Source organism: Saccostrea cucullata, unplaced genomic scaffold, assembly GCF_032062105.1.
Source record: "Saccostrea cucullata isolate Sc308-1 unplaced genomic scaffold, CSIRO_AGI_Scuc_v1 ctg12214, whole genome shotgun sequence".
In the NCBI taxonomy this organism is placed as follows: domain Eukaryota; kingdom Metazoa; phylum Mollusca; class Bivalvia; order Ostreida; family Ostreidae; genus Saccostrea; species Saccostrea cuccullata.
The window spans coordinates 19890-29412 of NW_026927537.1; the positions used below are offsets into that span (position 1 = coordinate 19890).

A 9523-nucleotide genomic window follows, 5' to 3' on the forward strand; every position below is an offset into this window, starting at 1 on the left:
ATCATGCTGGTGCCTCATTTGCTAATCTGACGCCAAAAAATTTAGTCCCGGTTCCCATGCAAAAATATTTTTTCCAAAAAGAAATTTCAATTCATGACTGCAGAGAATTGTATTATAGAGAATATTTATATAAGGTCAGACGACACGTTCCTCAAAACTGTATAATTTTTCCAAAGAATTTGTCATTGAAGTAAAGGTACTTCTTGTTTACTTACAAAAAAAATAGGGTATCTTACCAGGCATTTGGCAAATTACCATAGGGTCATATTTCTTATAGAACCCTTATGGATAATCTTCCATATGGCCAATAACACAATTTTTGGTGTACTTATATTTAAAAGATGTAGAGATCAAAAGAGAATAACGAATATGAATAATTTGTTATAAAATACTAAGAGATACAAACCATATATTTTAGAAACGTGTCATCTGACCTTAAGTTTGAATGAATGTAAGTGAGATCAATTGATTGAAGTACATTTCTACAGACATTATCAGCTGATTCTAGGGCGGTAAAAACTGAAACGCAACATGACTTTTCTGTTTACCATGTCTCCACGTGCTAGTTCCTTCCTAGCCAAATTTCCGCGAATAATTTACCAATTTACCCTATCTCGCTGAAGTCTCGCTAACTCTCGCCAGAGCCACTGCCAGAGCTACTCTGAACTCATCGGGTCTTATAATTTGCAGAACACCGAAAACTAACAGGTTCCGAACACATTAGTAGGGTTTTATTGATATCGTCAATATCAATGGGGTTTTAGTAGAAAATATCCCTATATTAAGATACCCAAAAACCACTCTCGTCGTCGTCGTTACTGAAGGCACTACAGTACATTTAAATGACCATTTAAACAAGCATAGGGGTTCCAAAAAGGGTAGTTAAAATTATCCTATTTTGAGTTACTGAGTTATTGACTGTGGGGAATAAAATTAGACAGAGATTAAACAAATTCAATTTTGAAATAATGGACTTCCCATTTTTCTTATTTTATCAAGTTTACTGAATTGTCTTTCTTAAAAAAATGTTCGCCTATGTAAAGTAAAATTTGTTCGTTTATACGATGTGTATATTTTTCTGATCATTTCAATGATATCAAACTCAATAGTTTCAGTAAAACGGTTAAAATTTTATTAACTCTTAATATCAATTCTCTGTAATTATCAAACGATATCAATAATGCTTGGCCACGCTACATTTTCAATTTCTATGAAACTTTTTGTGTGTACTCACATGGTCACATCATTAATGGTTTTATATTTTTTTATTTCAAAAAATGTCTAGTTGCCATGGTAACGGCACCTATTGCTTCCCCTGTAAATTCTTCCTAAAATTTGACCAAAAAACGTGATTTTGTAAGGTTTTACTGAATAAAAATGAGCTTAAAAGAAACAAGAGAATGGGAAAATCTACTTTTGTTTCATTTTGTTTTATTTACTCTTTTATAAAACCTGTGTAATGAGTTAAATGTGAATGTGAACTAAATTTTTTGGCATCTTAAATTTGCATCTTTATGATGTTGCAAAAATATAATGCATTTTGTAATGCTATGCCAAATAATTGCAAAACCTTGTGGCTTTTACTTTTTCAAGATTTGGCTAAACTTGAAAAATTCTGAAATGAAACTAAAACAAGCAGGACATTCATAATATTTTACTCATTTCAACTTGTTACTTTGTATAATTATTTATTAAATTCATGGGCAACTGCAAACCACAGATACTTTGAATGAAGTCAAAAATCCCCCCCTTCTGATTTTTTCTTTTAAAACTTATGAAACACGGCTTTAAACTTGAGAAAAATTACACTGGTTTAAAAAAAAATCACATCCTCTTGGGTAAGTTATCTTGGATTTAAACATAAATATCCAACAATGGAAAACTTTAAACATAGTGTTTGGCATATAATTAATAATTAGGTTTGCAATGGATCTTTTGTATTCTGTAAAGTCAGTTGAAACAATGCCCCCCCCCCCCCCCCATGAGACACTGTCCCCCACAAGTATCATTTTAAGGAAGTTCTTCCTTTCATTTTTCTAGGTTCCTGCCAACATCTCATCACACCAACTATATCAATCTCCTTTTCTTTTTTTTCACATGTAAATATAAATTCTGAAAACAAGAGAACTTTTTGCTTTTTTTTATTTTTTATATATGCAACATTTAGAGTACATGTATTCTCAACTACGGTACACATCATTAGATTTACGTGACAAATCCTACTGTTTCTGCTGCTCTGAAAATCTTGTCTCTGATTTTTTCAATTTTAGAGTTTTTGTTGGTCAGGCATGTACCAGTTATGACCTACATTGACATACGCAAGTAACACTGTAACTAACACTGATAATTAGTTAATGAGAATTATGCTGAGTTGAGTTTTTTTGGCAAGGTACAGGATAAAGCATGATAAGTTCTAAAACATATTGTTATACAGCATAAGATTTGAGGATGCCATCACATAATATGATAAACATGTTCCTATTATAATTGAACTTTGACATCTCAAACACTGGTATCTTGAAGACAGTGGGTACAAGTATGTTGAAGTGGGTTGGAATTCAGCTTTCACGTGCCTGGTTTCAAACCTAAAATATGGCATCCCTTCTCAACCTGCAATGGTAAATAATTCCTGCACTTTCCAATAAACACTGATTTAAAGCTAATTAAATGTGTATGTAATCCTTTAGAAAGTTGTTTTCTTTATTCTAGTATAATAATTCTTCTGTTACTGGACAGGTATTAAATTTTGTTTTAAAAAAAAAAAGAAGAAATAAGCAAGGTTTAAATTTAGATATAAAACTGAAATATTTTTTTAACAATTAAAGGACAGATGATACAAACAAACTTTTGTCAAAGAATTTGGAAATAACAACTGGGGTCATGTTTAAATCAGTAAAATTAATAACTTTCTTCAAGTACTTTTTAATATTTAATTCATATTTGCATAAAAATGGAATTTGAAGTGAAAAATATTTGTATAGATTAATAAGGATAGTTTCAAGAGGGCAGACTTTTGAACATCACAGAAGGTTTACAATTTCTTAATATTCTAGAAATTTATTAATAGCATCATTAATTTGCAATTAAATTATGCCCAAAAATATATACCAATCCAGGCATCCATTTTTTGTTTGTATCATCTGTCCTTAATTTACTTTCATATGTTAAGAATGGTTACCTTGAAAAGAACAAAATCTAGGTTGTCCACTTTCTTGCAGAATGCACTTGAACTTCAGTCAGGGCCTATTTGGTCCTGTTTTGGTTTACTGGTCTTACTTTTTCTTTATTCATCTTATATGGTAAATCCTTTGATGAAAAAATGATGAAAATAATTATTTTCCTAGGAACATGATCAAAAGGAAAATTCATTTCATTCATACACAGACATGTTCATGTGTGTGATCTTCTAACCAGTAGTGAATATTTGCCTGAGTATCAAATAATTTGTTTAGAATATTATAAATCATGGTCAGTGTGTATAACACAAATATCATTATAAATCAGAATTGAATATTCTACATGTACATGTATATGGTTTTATTATACCCTCCGCTTGAAAATTGGTAGGGTATACTGTAATTGGTATGTCCGTCTAGCTGTACGTCCATCTGTCTGTACGTCCGTCTGTCTGTTACGCTTTAGGGTACCCATCTCTTATTATCCGCAACTCCTCTTATACCACTGCAATGAGTGAAATTTAATTAACCTTTCACAGAATCTTTATTACATATTGCCATTGTGCGCCTCCTATTTTACTTTTTGATTCGACACATATTTTGGGTTTCCCAGGCCACAGTAAAACATGGATGTGTCATCAGTTATAACCATATGGGAGGCAGGAGGTATCATTTAGTGAGCTCATTGCTCACAGTACCTCTAGTTAAATTTTTGTTTTAACACTAATACATATGTACAAGTGTACATATATATTTTTTAACTGTTTGCTATTTGAAAAGATTATTATTATTCACACAAAATTGAACTATAGATTATACAGTGCCGGTACTTAATTCACAGATGAATGAAAGAGTCTATATAAAAAAAATAACTCAATATTTCCAGTGCATTCTTAACCTATATCTATTTTGTAAATACATATAGTACAGTTTTGGATATATATAATAAATTTAAAATTTAAAAGATAGAAGCTATTAAATAAAACAATGACAAACATGGTGTTTTCCTATTTACTGCTTATGAACATCACATGACCATATTTTGCTGATATATAGGGCGCGCTTGATTTGTCTACACCTTACTACACCTGGTGTACTACGATTTACACCTGATAATCAAGTGAAATTGGGTGTAGTGTGGCAAATTCAACATGGACGTCAAAATTTCAACAAACTGACGGGGCCTATTTGTAGACGATTTTTTAATAAAATATTTGTTGCGATTGTGAATATCCTTTTAAAATTCCTTGAAAAACAAAACATTTTACAAAATGCAAAGAATTTTTTATCAAACATTTTCCTTGCTGTTCATAATTATCCCTATAACTAAATATCTAGCCATAGTCAAATATATCTAGAGACTTTTTCACCCAAACTTGCAAAATTTGCTTATTTTTTTATTTTACAAATTATGAAGTTTTTTATTTTCCATAAAATGCACAAAACATGGTCCGCTATATTACTAAAAACAATTCATCACAATGAACCTATAAAATACTTGACAGTAAACTCAAAACAGAAAAAGAAATTCTGCAGTTTTACCGTTTCGTCATTTGTCAGCCATATTGAATTTTCGGCGTAATTACCGACACATGCCCTGCACAGGGTGTAGAAGGTGTACACCTAAAGTGCACACTTTTGCACTTGATTATGAAAAAGTGTACACCGGGTGTAAGGTGTAGACAAATCAAGCGCGCCCATAGAATACTATTTAAAAAACTTAGCTACTTTATGCTTGTGCTCACACATTATAAACGTTTGATGCACACTTTTTTATAGAAACAAACTTGCTGAAGTTAAATATTTTAACAACACGATTCTGTAAAATATGTGCCTAATGCCAATACAGAATTGAAATAATAGGATAAACAATGAATGAAAACTGACAGAAGTGGAAATTTATATTATAAAATAAATAATGTTCACTTAAAAGTCTCTCTCAGCACATCATAAAAAGTAAACCTACTGAACATTGCTGAATGGCACAGATTTTATACAATCTCTATATAGACATCTATATTTCGGGGGGAGGGGGGGGGGAGTTCAGCTGTATCAGCAAGTGATGTTTATATGCTTCAAATTCATTTTTATTAATAAAAATAATTAATTCATTGGTCAGAAAGTCAAACTGTCAAAAGGTATAGTTCGCTTGATTTGATCAGGACCACTAGGCACTACCGGTAAAACAACTGTGTATTGTAAGGCAAATAAAATTAAGAAAATATGTATTTGTTAATCTTGATATTTTTGTAATGCTCAGTATATACATAAATTTACCTTCTGTCTTCATTGTTTAGGATGTCTAGCCTTCTTTTCTTCTTCCAGACTGTAAAACTTTGATGAGATCTTTCGCCAGAAAATGTTCATTGCTGTTTACTAAATACACATTGTACCTCCAAACGTTAGAGAGTAGTTCAAGGGAAGTAATTAGGAAGCAAAAAATGCTTCAAAATGTAGAAAAATGTAATCTTTACCATTGAATTGCCTTTACATCTTTGAGTCTCCCACCAATATTTTACATACTTTGATTTAATCAAATATCAGCCTTTCATAATTAATTATTACTAAATTTGTAATCAGAGTGCCTTTTTTGTTTTAAGCCTCCAAAAACTCCACTAAACCAATCACATATCTGATATGTTATAATATGCAAAATGGCCATTTACGATTGAGAGATCAAATTAAAACTACAGATATAATTACTTTAATCTGTAGCATTAAATTTAAATAATGAAAGCATATTAAATTATCCCTTTATATTTCTGGACACAGTTTTTGTTGATAAGTACACGTTTTTCAAAATTAACGAAATTGAGAATTTTGCACCCCGTTTCTATGGCAACCAAGGGTCTATTTCATAAACCCACTTTAGATTTTATAATTAATGACATAGCTGTTTAAAATTATTATAAAAAAATCAAAATGTTTTTCTATGCGTGGCCAACCAATTTTGATAATTACTCCGAAATAGTTTTAAATTTTTAATGGTCCATTTTTAGAATTTTTCAAAAAAATGCCAACTTTTTATATATGCGAATTATTTTTGAATATATATACTCTCTCTCTCTCTCTCTCTCTCTCTCTCTCTCTCTCTCTCTCTCTCTCTCTCTGTGGGGATGAGGGAATAAGAGAAAGTTTGTGTGTATGTTAAGGTCATTGTTCGTATTAATTCAGAGGGGCGTATATTATAAATGTAATGCATAACTCCTCCTGTTTTGATAATTTTAATGTCAAAAGAGAAAAAAACTACAGCAAAGCTATCGAATCAGCGTGCCGTTTTGACAATCCCACGCACAGTTCAACAATTGGGGCTAGTTGCCATCTTGGGTGTCTGTAGAGGGAACCTATTACTTGATACGTTTTCAATTCCTTGATGACGTGCTCTACGTACACACGTCTCTGTCTATGTAGCAAATTTAACTTTCGACGCCTGCGCTGTTCATTAGGTGGTCTCCGAATAATGTCCACAGATTTATATGGAGTTACCAACGGATGTTCGTTTGGATAAATTCCATCAGCTAGAATAAAACATTCTCCAGGGAAATCTAGCTGTTGTCCTGGACCAATAGGTCCAATCTGCTGGTATGTTCCAGCATCGTTCTGATGACCAAGGAAACCAGAATGGACATACCTGATATTTTTCTCGTTGTCGATTATCACCTGAAATACGTAGATTGATTAGATAAACATTTTTTTTTAAATGAAATAAACCGTAAATGTTAGATATCTGCAGCAACTTCGAAAGGACAGGAGAGAGGTTAAACACATTACCCCCCCCCCCCTCTTTCCCACTCTTAAGTCAACTAAAGCCTACTAAAATTAGCAGCATGTGAGTTTTGTACACATACTGGCGCAATTCAATAGCAGTGGTATATTTTCTGTTCTTACATTGTTACATATTGTATGCAACTCTTGAAAGTAAGGGAAGGATTGTGAAACAAATTGTCATTTATATGTGTAATTTTATATTATATTCCGAAGAAGAATAGAAAAAAAAAACACTTTTTAACTTCGCTGATTTATTTATGAAGTTTAAACCTACAGACATTTAAATTTGAATTTCAAATTCAGATAGATTAAAAATTCCGAAATTAAAATGAAAAAAAAATAACAGAATAAATCTTTGTTACAAAATCAAAATACGAATCCAAAGCGTCTACGTATACATTGATGGTATATCAGCGAATTCGCGTATTACATTAGATTAAAATTTAGCAAATAAAAATTTATTTACTGAAATATAGTTTTTTGTACACACACATGCAAAAAAATATCTGAAGGAAATCATTACTCAATTCTCATGCTTTCATAATTTTCACATATATAAACGCAGTAAATAACACAAACTTTTTTCTTCATTTAATTTCAAATGAGTAACCAGAATGACATTTTTTGGGAAAGTGGGACTTATTCGTAAGATTTTTACAAAAATCTTGTACAATTTTGTATAGAATTACATAGTAAAAGAATCGCTTCTCTAAAAGTGCAAAGATATATTTAATGTGAATATTTCCTAAAATTTTAAGTATAATTCCAGTATGTTTCCATAACTTTTCATACGAAATTTTTTTTTCTTAAGCATGCTAGAAAAATTGCGATTTTATTTATACTGTAGTATTTAAAGGATTGATTATATACCATATTTTCCATTCAAGATCAGTCAAACATTACATTTCGACCCCAAATGTGTAGTATAGTTAAATCACAGTATTTGGCAATGTACCGATTACATGTAGATTGATATCGAAAGAAAGTTGGAACGCATCCATTCTCGAAGCACGGGTTTACACCTTTATTTACTCTCACACTCTAATATACACACAGGCACATACATCCTCTCTAACACGAAAATACTACACCCCCACACCCCCCCCCTGCGGAAAGTGGAGGATATCCATTTCGGTCTGTCTGTTTGTCCGCGGTATATTTCTACCTGTCTATAACTTTTTCGTTTCCAGAGCGATATCTCGATAAGCCTTTGAGCTCTTGCAATGAAATTTTACACCATGCGTCCCTAAGACTTAAAGTAGATCCCTGTTGATTGTAAGGTCAATAGATCAAAGGTCCTAAAAGCAATTTTTTTGTCTAATTTAACACTTTCCTTTTCGCGCGAGATTTCATGAAATGTCTGAATTTTTGCAATAAGAAATCAATTTATACCACAACCTCATAGCTTAAGGAAGATTCCTTTTGATTTTTAGGTCAGAAGGTCAAAGGTCATAATTTCATTCATACTGTACGTGTGTATGTATACATTCATTTCTGAGCGATATCTCAAGAAGTTTTTGAGTTTTTTAAAAAAAAATTAATTTATACGATAATTTTCTATTCAAAACCTTCACCAATGTCTGCGACGACTTGAGGGGACTCTGGAATCTATTCATTGAAAAAGTACTCGATGATCCCTTTAATGAGTTATTTCCCCTGAAAATTTTTGAATTTTACAAATAATTATAAATTTTCAAAATAAGAAATTGTAGAAACATGGGACCAACTGCATAAGATTTATGACCTTTGACCTTAAATTCTAAGTAAAGGTCAAAGTCAAGGTTACTCCAAAAAGAGAAATTAAACTCTTTTTATATCTTTTTTGTCTTTTAATATATATATATATAAACAATCTATCTTTGCATATTTAATATGTACTCTTTAAACTATTTGAAAGATTTCATACATGCCCTTTGAGATTGCCCTTATTAAAAGTTATCGCCCCTTGTGCGAAAAACCTTGTTATTACTACTCTTTCGAAACCGTAAACCGTAGAGGTATGAAACCTTCACTAATGTCTGAAGGGACTTTGGGCAAAACTTGTCTGTTCCAGTGAGTAAGGATCTGGTGAATGAGTTACTGCCCTTTAATGCTTTTGTGCTTACCATTAAACCTTACACCTTTAAAATTATAAATCATAGAGGCATGGGGTTAATTGAAATGTGTACTTTGACCTTTGACCTTGAATAATACTTGAAGGTCAAAAGTCAAGGTCACTTTGAAATTATTAAATTTTCATTTTCTATTTTTTAAAACCATTCCTGGTTTCTTTTTATTAATGAAATTTAATTTTAAAGAGATAAGTATTAAATGAAATAAAAATTCAAAGAAGGTGAAAAGACCTCTCATTTTTCTGTGAACAATAAGTCTTAGATTTTGTTTAATTTCGTTCTGCAGTCCACGGGCAGCCATTATTCTTAGTTTTCGAGGGAGTTAGGATGAGTATGTTTCCTGATTCTTGCATTGCAATTTATAGTGACCTGGAAATTGACAGCTTATGATAGGGTACTAACAATAATATTATTTATTTCTATTTAATACCTGAGTGTGGATGCAATGGTACTTTCTGTGACCACTGT

At 31.5% G+C, this 9523-nt stretch overlaps 1 long non-coding RNA gene across 1 annotated transcript; it reads right to left on the bottom strand.

The window, feature by feature from the left end:
• Window positions 1-2139: 2139 nt before the first annotated feature.
• Window positions 2140-5621, bottom strand: LOC134274744 (uncharacterized). The gene is made up of 3 exons (XR_009993711.1): window positions 5454-5621; window positions 3179-3306; window positions 2140-2610 (listed from the first exon to the last, which is right to left on the bottom strand). It is a non-coding gene; the product is annotated as an uncharacterized LOC134274744 (long non-coding RNA).
• Window positions 5622-9523: the final 3902 nt, after the last annotated feature.